The 9,441-nt window shown below is 38.3% G+C and overlaps 1 non-coding gene across 1 annotated transcript; it reads left to right on the top strand.

Moving 5' to 3' along the window:
* The first annotated feature begins 289 nt into the window (after positions 1–289).
* On the top strand, positions 290–397 carry LOC148567510 (small nucleolar RNA R71). The gene has a single exon (XR_015882225.1). It is a non-coding gene; the product is annotated as a small nucleolar RNA R71 (small nucleolar RNA).
* The last annotated feature ends 9,044 nt before the right edge of the window (positions 398–9,441 follow it).

Raw genomic sequence — 9,441 nt, 5'->3', positions numbered from 1 at the left:
AAACTAATCACCCACTAAAGTTGCTTGATCCATCAATCCCTGGTGGATCGACCTCACACCCGTGAGTTTTATTACTTGATGCGACCCGGTGCACTTGCCGGTGAGTTTTGGGTGTTTTGGAGGAATTCGTTTCTTCCACAGAAATATCCCATCAAACCATTTCAATGAGTTCTTGGGCTTCTGCAGGTGTTTTCTTCAGATGAAGACATCTACCAGCAAAGTGGTCCAATGACATCTTGGACAATTCAGACAGACCATCATAGGATATACATAAGATGCTCCATTCTGAAAGCATGTCAGAAGGACACCTTCTGATCAATTGCTTGCATCTTTCCCAAGCTTCATAGAGGGATTCACCTTCCTTCTGTCTGAAGGTTTGAACTTCCACTCTAAGCTTGCTCAACTTTTGAGGTGGAAAGAATTTGGCCAAGAAATCATTGACCAACTTTTCCCAAGAGTTCAGGCTTTCTTTAGGTTGTGAGTCCAACCATATCCTAGCTCTGTCTCTTACAGCAAAGGGGAAAAGCAGAAATCTGTAGACCTCGGGATTAACCCCATTGGTCTTAACAGTGTCACAGATTTGCAAGAATTCAGCTAAGAATTGATGAGGATCTTCCAATGGAAGTGCATGAAACTTGCAATTCTGCTACATTAGAGAAACTAATTGAGGCTTAAGCTCAAATTTGTTTGCTCCAATTGCAGAAATTGAGATGCTTCTTCCATAGAAGTCAGAAGTTGGTGTAGTAAAGTCACCAAGCACCGTCCTTGCATATCCATCATTGTTGTTGGGTTCGGCTGCCATGTCTGCTTCTTTTTCGAAATTTTCTGTAAGGTCCTCTCTGGAGTATTGTGCTTTAGCTTTTCTTAGCTTCCTCTTTAGAGTCTTTTCAGGTTCAGGATCAGCTGCAACAAGAATGTCCTTATCCTTGTTCCTGCTCATATGAAAAAGAAGTGAACAAAGAGAGAATGGGAATCCTCTATGTCACAGTATAGAGATTCCTTTATATGAGTATAAGAATAGAAGAATAAAAGAATGAGAAGATAGATGAGATGAGTAATTCGAACAGAGAAGAGAGAGAGGGGTTCGAATTATGAGTAGAAGAGAAGTGTTAGTAAATAAATAAAATAAATAGAAAGAGATGAAAGAGAGAGAGAGAGTATTCGAATATTAATTAAAAAAAAGAAAAATATTTTTGTTTTTATTTTAATTATAAGTTAGAATTTGAAATTTAAGAAAAGAAATAAAAGCAAATTAAAAACTAAATAAATTAATTAATTAAAAAGATTTTTGCAAAATTTGTTAGTTAGTTTTCAAAATTAATGAGAGAGAAAATTAGTTAGGTGGTTTTGAAGAGGATAAGAAATAGTAAACTTTTTTTAAAATTAAAACAAACAAGTCAAGTGGTTAATTGAAAAAGATTTGAAAATAAATTTTGAAAAGATAAGAAGTTAGAAGAATATTTTGAAATTAAGTTTTGAAAAAGATATGATTGAAATTTATTTTGAAAAAGATTTGAAAAGGAAATTTAAAAAGATTTAATTTTGAAAATTAAAGTTGATGACTTGACTAACAAGAAACTAAAAGATATGATTCTAGAATTTAAAGATTGAACCTTGTTGAAAAGTCATCTTATACTAGTTTTTCAAGAATTTTTCACTTGTTTCAATAGGTTTTATACACTTTCTTGCATTGTAAGTTAGCAATTTGGAGTGGAATTACATCGTTTCTTTGAATCAATCAACCACCCTTCAATTGACACAAAATCATAAAGTTTAAGCTAAAATTAATTGGTTTTAAATGAATTTTAAGCTTTGTGAATTTTGTGATACTTTGATTGGTTGTTTTGATTACTTGTAGGTGAAGAAAAGAAAAAAAATAAGAAAAGTGTAGCCTAAGGAGGGTGATCTAAGGAAATAAAGAAAGCGTGCTCAAGGGAAGAAAAGCGTGGCTCAAAACAAGGAGCAAGAGCACAAAGCTCTTTCCAAGAGTTTAGAGCTCTTGTGGAGAGCTTTACATTAACAAATCAAAGGCCAAGCTCTTACCAAGAGCCTAGAGCTCTTGCCAAGAGCTTAACCAAGTGCACAAGGAAGGAGGAAGTAAGGCAAATCCAAGACAAAGCTCTTTCCAAGAGCTTTTTCGGGCTTCTTCAAGGAAAAATCAAGAGAAAAAGAGCTCAACAATGCACTCACCAAGGCTTGAACTCAAGACCAAGGGGGAAGGGGGTAGCACTACCTCACAAGGAAAACAAGCCAAAATTGGCTTGTTTTCACTCCATGGGGTTCGAACCATATACCTCAAGGAAGCAAAACTTTAGGCGCTACTCTTGTGCCATGAAAAATGAGCAGCTCTTGCACTCCTCAAGGATCGAACTGGGCACCTCAAGGAAGGGAGACTTTGGGCGCTACTCTTGTGCCAATGAAAATGGCCAGCAAGTGCTTCACCCAAGGCTTGAACCAGGGACCTCAAGGACAAGCAAAGCTCTTGCCAAGAGCTCAAAGCTCTTGCAAAGAGCTTTATTCTCGGGTCACACGGAAGGAACATGCGCACACTTTGGCAAGGAAGGGAACCAAAGCTCTTGGCCAAAGCTCTTGCCAAGAGGCGAGCTTTCCACTGGGAGGTGCACCGTGGGCCAAAAATTCATCAAAAATCCAAATTAATTAATTTCTTCACCAAATTTTAGAGCCCACCCAAATTCTTTGATCCAAATTAGGAAGTGTATAAATAGGTGTTATTTTGATTAAGAAAAGTCCTTTCTCTTCTTTTAGAATTTTCACTTGTAATTTGGAGAGTTTTTCTTTGACTTTGGATCTCTGAGTTCTATTTTGGGGAATTGGGAAGGAGAATTAATCTCTCTTCTTCCTTGTTCTTGCTTCTACATTTTTTTACTCTTTGTTTTGGATCTTGGGTGGAGAATTGAAGAAATTCTGTTTCAATCTCACCTTGGGATCTCTCTCTGTTATTTTTTTGCATAATTCTACAAACTGAGATTTGAATCAAAATTCCATTTACTGCTTTCATCTTCTACTTCTCCTGCAATTTACTTTTCTACTTCTTTTGCAATTGTTCTTGGTTGGATCAAGGAAGGATTGAGATCTAGACTTGTTCTCTAGTCTCTTCTAACCCTGAGATCTTTGACTTCTCTTGAACCATTGAAATTGAGCTACATTTTGCTTTTTGTTTGGATTTTCAAGCAATTGTTCTTTTCTTGTTTAGATCTGTTGCATTCTAATTCACCCTTTACTTCTCTGTTTAATGTCATTTTACTTTTCTTTATTTAAATTCTGCATTTCCAGTCCCCAATTCATTTTATTATTCAAGCCATTTACATTTCTTGCACTTTAAGTTTCAGTTATTTACATTTCTTGCACTCTATGTTTGTGCCATTTACTTTACGTGTTCTTTAAGATTCATCACTTTTTCTTTCTGTTCTCTTTAATTTACTGCAATCCCCCCTTCTCCCTTTACAATTCATGCAATTTAGCTTCTGTCAATTACAAATCACTCAAATCAACTCTTGTTTGCTTGACTAAATCATCCATTAAACTAAAATTGTTCAATCCTTCAATCCCTGTGGGATCGACCTCACTCACGTGAGTTATTATTACTTGATGCGACTCGGTACACTTGTCGGTGAGTTTTGTGTTGGATCATTTTCCACACATCAAGTTTTTGGCACCATTGCCGGAGATTGATTAGATTGACAATGATCAAGTGAAGTGGAGGTCTAGATCAAGCACTTTTTCTTTTCTGTTTCTTTAATTTTTAACTAACACACTAACTGTTTGAATTTTTGCTTAAGCTAACTAAAATTTCACTCTAGCAATGGATTGAAGTGTTACTGTGTTTCTAGTTTTGTGTGATTTTCATTATTTTAGTTGTATGTCAGGAATAAGGGGAGCTATACCCACTTTTTGTGAACAAGACGAAAGAACCTTCAGGAGATTAAGAAGAGCAGAGAGAGGGAAATACATTGTTGGAAAAGAGGATTCAGAAGAAGAATTCCAGGACATGGAGGAACACTCAACAAACCCAACAAATCCACCAGGAGGAGCAGCCAACAACAACAATAATCCACCACAGAGAAGAGTTTTGGCTTCCTATACATTTGCAAATCCTAGACATTGTGGGAGTAACATTCTTACCCCAAATGTTAATACAAACAACTTTGAACTAAAGCCACAACTCATCACCTTGGTTCAAAACAACTGCTCCTACGGAGGAGGACCACTTGAAGATCCGAACCAACACTTGTCTACCTTCCTAAGGATTTGTGACACTGTCAAAACCAATGGTGTACATCCTAACAGCTACAAGCTACTGTAATTTCTATTTTCTCTCAGAGACAAAGCTACTCAATAGTTGAAATCTTTTCCAAGAGATAGCATCAATATTGGGAAGATCTAGTGAGCAAGTTTCTTGCCAAATTTTACCCACCTCAGAGGATCAATAGGTTGAAAACTGAAGTACAAACATTCACACAGATGGATACTGAACCCATCTATGAGGCATGGGAGAGATACAAGGCTCTAATTAGGAAGTGCCCTCCTAAAATGTTCAATGAATGGGACAGGTTATAGAATTTTTATGAAGGCTTGACATTGAAATCTCAGGAGGCTCTGGATCACTCAACTGGAGGCTCCTTATAATTAATGAAGACTACAGAGGAGGCCCAAAATCTCATTGATATGGTGGCTAACAACTAATATTTCTTTGCTCACCAAAGGCAATGCCAACCATCACAAAGGAAAGGAGTGATGGAGTTGGAAGGAGTGGACTCAATCCTAGCTCAAAACAAAATGATGCAGCAGCAAATTTAGCAATAATTTGAGCAAATGGCCAAAAGAATTGATAGCCTCCAAGTTGCAGCAGTGAATGTCACAAGCCAACCATCAACCACTTGGGGGCAGAATGAAGAGAATCAAGAGGATCAACAACAAGAACAAATTCAACAAGTGCATAATCAAGGGTTTGGATCAGGTGAATTTTTTGGTGACACTTATAACCCATCTTGGAAGAACCACCCCAACCTCAGATGGGGAGACAATCACACTCAGACTCAACAGCCATGGCAAAGGAATTCAACCCAAAATAGTTGGAAAAACACAAACCACAACAACCAGCAGAATAATAAACAAAATACATATAGAAAACCACAAAACACTTAACCCAACTCCAACCATCATCCATCCAATAACCAAGCCACCAATCAAAACACCTACCATCAACCCTCAACATCTCACAACCAACTAATCTCACAAGACTCTCAGAGGATCACCAACTTGGAGCTCTTAATTGAGAAAATGATAAAGCACCAAAAGATGACAACAAGGAACCAGGAAGCTTCCATGAAGAATATGGAGAGGCAGATTAGACAGCTTTCCAAGCAAATTGCTATTGAGAGACCATCAAGCTTATTGCCAAGCGACACCATTCCTAATCCAAAAGAGGAGTGCAAAGCAATACAACTAAGGAGTGGAAGGACATTGGTGGACAACAAAGAAGCAACCAAGAAAGCTATGAACAGCAATAAAGAGCCAACAGAGAAAGAAGAAGCCAGCAACAAGGATGTAACAAGCAAGCAAACTCAAAATCAGGCTCAAAAAAAGGAAGACCAGCCACAAATTTCAAGAAAAGGGAAGGAAGTAATGGAGGAACCAACCAAGGATCACAGGCAAGATGTGAAAACTTTCACAACTTTGTTGCCATATCCCCAAAGATTCAATAAAGAAGCAAAGGATCAACACTTTCATAAGTTCCTTGAGTCTTTCAAGAAGTTGGAGATAAACATTCCCTTGGCTGAGGCATTAGAACAGATGCCTCTGTATTCAAAATTTTTAAAAGAACTTATTAACAAAAAGAGAAGTTGGCTTAAGAAGGACACCGTGTTGCTCACTGAGGAATGCAGTACTGTGATTCAAAGGGGTATTCTACCAAAGCTCAAAGATCCAGGGATCTTTGTAGTCTCACGCACCAGTGGCAAAATAGTTCTCAACAAAGCTCTCTGTGACCTTGGTGCCAGTATCAACTTAATGCCCCTGTCAATGATAAGAAAGCTTGCCATAGAAGAACTTAAACCCACCAGGATGTCATTGGTTATGGCTGATAGATCAATCAAGATACCCAACGGAATTGTGGAAAACCTGTTGGTGAAGGTTGAGGAGTTTATCTTCCCAGTAGATTTTGTGATTTTGGATACAGAGGAGGAAGGAAACAATTCAATCATTTTGGGAAGGCCATTTCTAGCCACAGCAAGAGCCATCATTGATGTAGAAAAGGGAGAGATGATCTTCAGGGTCCACAATGAACAAATGATCATAAACGTTTTCAAGTGAATGCAACACCTTCCTGAGCAAGAGGATTACATGAGACTGGATATGATAGAGATTTTGGTGCAAGAAATGTTGGAAGATAATCATCATGAGCAAGAAAAGGAAGGAGATCAAGAGACAAAAGAAGAACAAGTAGCTGAGATCTCTATTAAAAAGAGGAAAAACACGACAGAAGAGGAGAAGTACCGAAACAAGAATTGAAACCACTGCCCACTCATCTCAAATATGCAATCTTTGGCACATCAGAAAGCCTCCCAGTAATCATCAATTCTTCCCTAACAAAAGAGGAAGAGGAAGAACTCCTAAGTGTACTTAAAGCTCATAAGGATGCATTAGGATGGACCATTGATGATCTGAAAGGCATCAGCCCTGCGGTGTGTATGCATAAGGTCCTTTTGGAGGATAATTCCAAACCAGTGGTTCAACCTCACAGGAGGTTAAATCCTACAATGAAAGAAGTTGTCCAGAAGGAGGTAATGAAGCTGTGGAATGTAGGGATCATCTATCCTAACTCCAACAATTCATGGATAAGCCCAGTTTAAATGGTACCAAAGAAGGGTGGGATGACAGTTATTGTTAATGAAAAGAATGAACTTATTCCCACAAGAACTGTGACTGGATGGAGGATGTGTATTGACTATAGGAGGCTGAATGATGCCACACGTAAAGATCAATTCCCTCTCCCATTCATTGACCAAATACTTGAGAGGCTAGCCGGTCATGCATATTACTTCTTCCTTGATGGGTATTCTGGCTATAATCAAATAGTAGTTGACCCCATGGATCAAGAGAAGACATCTTTCACATGTCCCTTTGGAGTTTTTGCATACAGAAGGATGCCATTCGGATTTTGTAATGCTTCTGCAACATTTCAAAGATGCATGCTCTCAATCTTCTCGGATATGGTAGAAAAATTTATTGAAGTCTTCATGGATGATTTCTCTGTTTTTGGTGACACTTTCAGTACATGCTTGCATCATCTTACCCTTGTCTTAAAACGGTGCCAAGAAACTAATGTGGTTTTAAATTGGGAAAAGTGCCATTTTATGGTACCTGAAGGGATTGTTCTTGGTTACAAAGTTTCAAGAAAAGGGATAGAAGTTGACAAAGCAAAGGTGGAGATCATAGAGAAACTCCCTCCACCAACTAATGTAAAATCTGTTAGAAGTTTCTTAGGACATGTTGGATTTTATAGAAGGTTTATCAAGGATTTTTCAAAAATAGCCAAACCATTGAGCAATTTGCTGATGGCTGATAATCCTTTTGTTTTTGATGAAAATTGCCAGCATGCCTTTGAAACTCTAAAGAACAAACTCACAACTGCACCAATCATCACACCCCCAGATTGGGGAATACCGTTTGAACTCATGTGTAATGCAAGTGACATTGCAATTGGAGTTGTATTGGGACAAAACAAGGGAAATTTGCATCATGTCATCTATTATGCAAGTAAAGAACTGAATGAAGCTCAAAAAAATTATACCACTACAGAGAAAGAATTGCTGGTCGTGGTTTATGCATTTGATAAATTTAGATCATACTTGATTGGATCCAAAATTATAGTTTATACTGACCATGCTGCCCTTAAGTATTTAATGTCAAAACAGGACGCGAAAGCAAGACTCATCAGATAGATATTGCTCCTACAAGAATTTGACATTGAAATAAAAGATAGGAGGGGTAGTGAGAATCAAGTTGCTGATCATTTATCAAGACTGCCACAAGATACAATCCAAGAAGCATCACAACTAATGAATGAAAGCTTTCCAGATGAACACCTCCTGCAGATCCAACAAGTCCCTTGGTTTGCAAACATTGCAAACTATAAGGTTGGAAGAAAGATCCCCAAGGAACTCACCAAGCAGCAAACAAAGAAGTTACTCAATGAATCAAAGAAGTTTATATGGGATGAGCCATTCTTGTTCAGAAGGTGCTCAGATGGAATGATAAGGAAATGTGTCCCTGAGAATGAAATAAGTAAAATCTTGTGGCATTGTCACGGCTCAGCTTATGGGGGACATTTCGGGCCTGAAAGAACAGCAGCCAAGGTGCTTGAAAGTGGATTTTATTGGCCAACCATCTTTAAAGATGCTAGAGAGTTTGTTCATCAATGTAATGAATGCCAAAAAACTGGAGGGTTGACAAGAAGGAATGAGATGCCTCAAAACTATATTTTAGAAGTGGAGCTATTTGATCTTTTGGGAATTAATTTTATGGGTCCGTTTCCTCCCTTATACTCTTTCAGATACATCTTGGTAGTAGTAGAGTATGTCTCAAAGTGGGTAGAAGCCATAGCCACAACCACATGCGATGCACAAATTGTCTTGCAATTTCTAAAGAAGCACATATTCACTCGGTATGGAGTGCCCAAGGGCCTGGTTAGTGATGGTGGTGGTCATTTTTACAACAAACAGTTGGAGAAACTACTTCATAAGTATGGGGTGGTACATAAAGTGGCTACACCTTATCACCCACAGACCAACGGGTAGGCAGAACTTGCAAATAGAGAGTTAAAAAGGATTTTAGAGAAGACAGTGGGAGCTACTAGAAAAGATTGGGCTAGAAATCTAGAAGATGCACTCTGGGCATATAGAACAGCCTTCAAAACACCTATTGGAAAATCCCCCTTCCAGCTATTGTATGGCAAATCCTTCCATCTCCCTGTAGAGCTTGAACACAAAGCTTTTTGGGCCACTAAACTTCTCAATCTTAATTCTCAAGCTGCAGGAGAGAAAAGATTGCTACAACTAAATGAATTAGATGAATTTAGGCTGGAAGCTTATGAAAGTGCCAAGATATTCAAGGAAAAAGCTAAGAGGTGGCATGACAAGAGGATCTTAAGGAAGGAGTTCAAACTAGGAGAGCAAGTGCTCTTGTATAACTCAAGGCTAAAAGTTTTCCCTGGCAAGCTTAAGTCTAAGTGGACTGGTCCATATCTGGTGACAAAGGTTTTTCCTTATGGAAGCCTGGAATTGCTAGATGAAGCCACAAAGAGTCATTTCACAGCAAATGGTCACAGAGAAAAGCTTTACTTAGGAGGGCAGTGGGACAAGGAAAAGGAAGTTCAGAATTTGAATTGAACAAGCATGAAGAATGTTAAGCTAATGATAA

Source organism: Arachis ipaensis, chromosome B4 (assembly GCF_059453495.1).
Source record: "Arachis ipaensis isolate K30076 ecotype BB chromosome B4, ASM5945349v1, whole genome shotgun sequence".
Lineage (NCBI taxonomy): Eukaryota > Viridiplantae > Streptophyta > Magnoliopsida > Fabales > Fabaceae > Arachis > Arachis ipaensis.
This window is presented reverse-complemented; position numbering and strand designations above follow the sequence as displayed.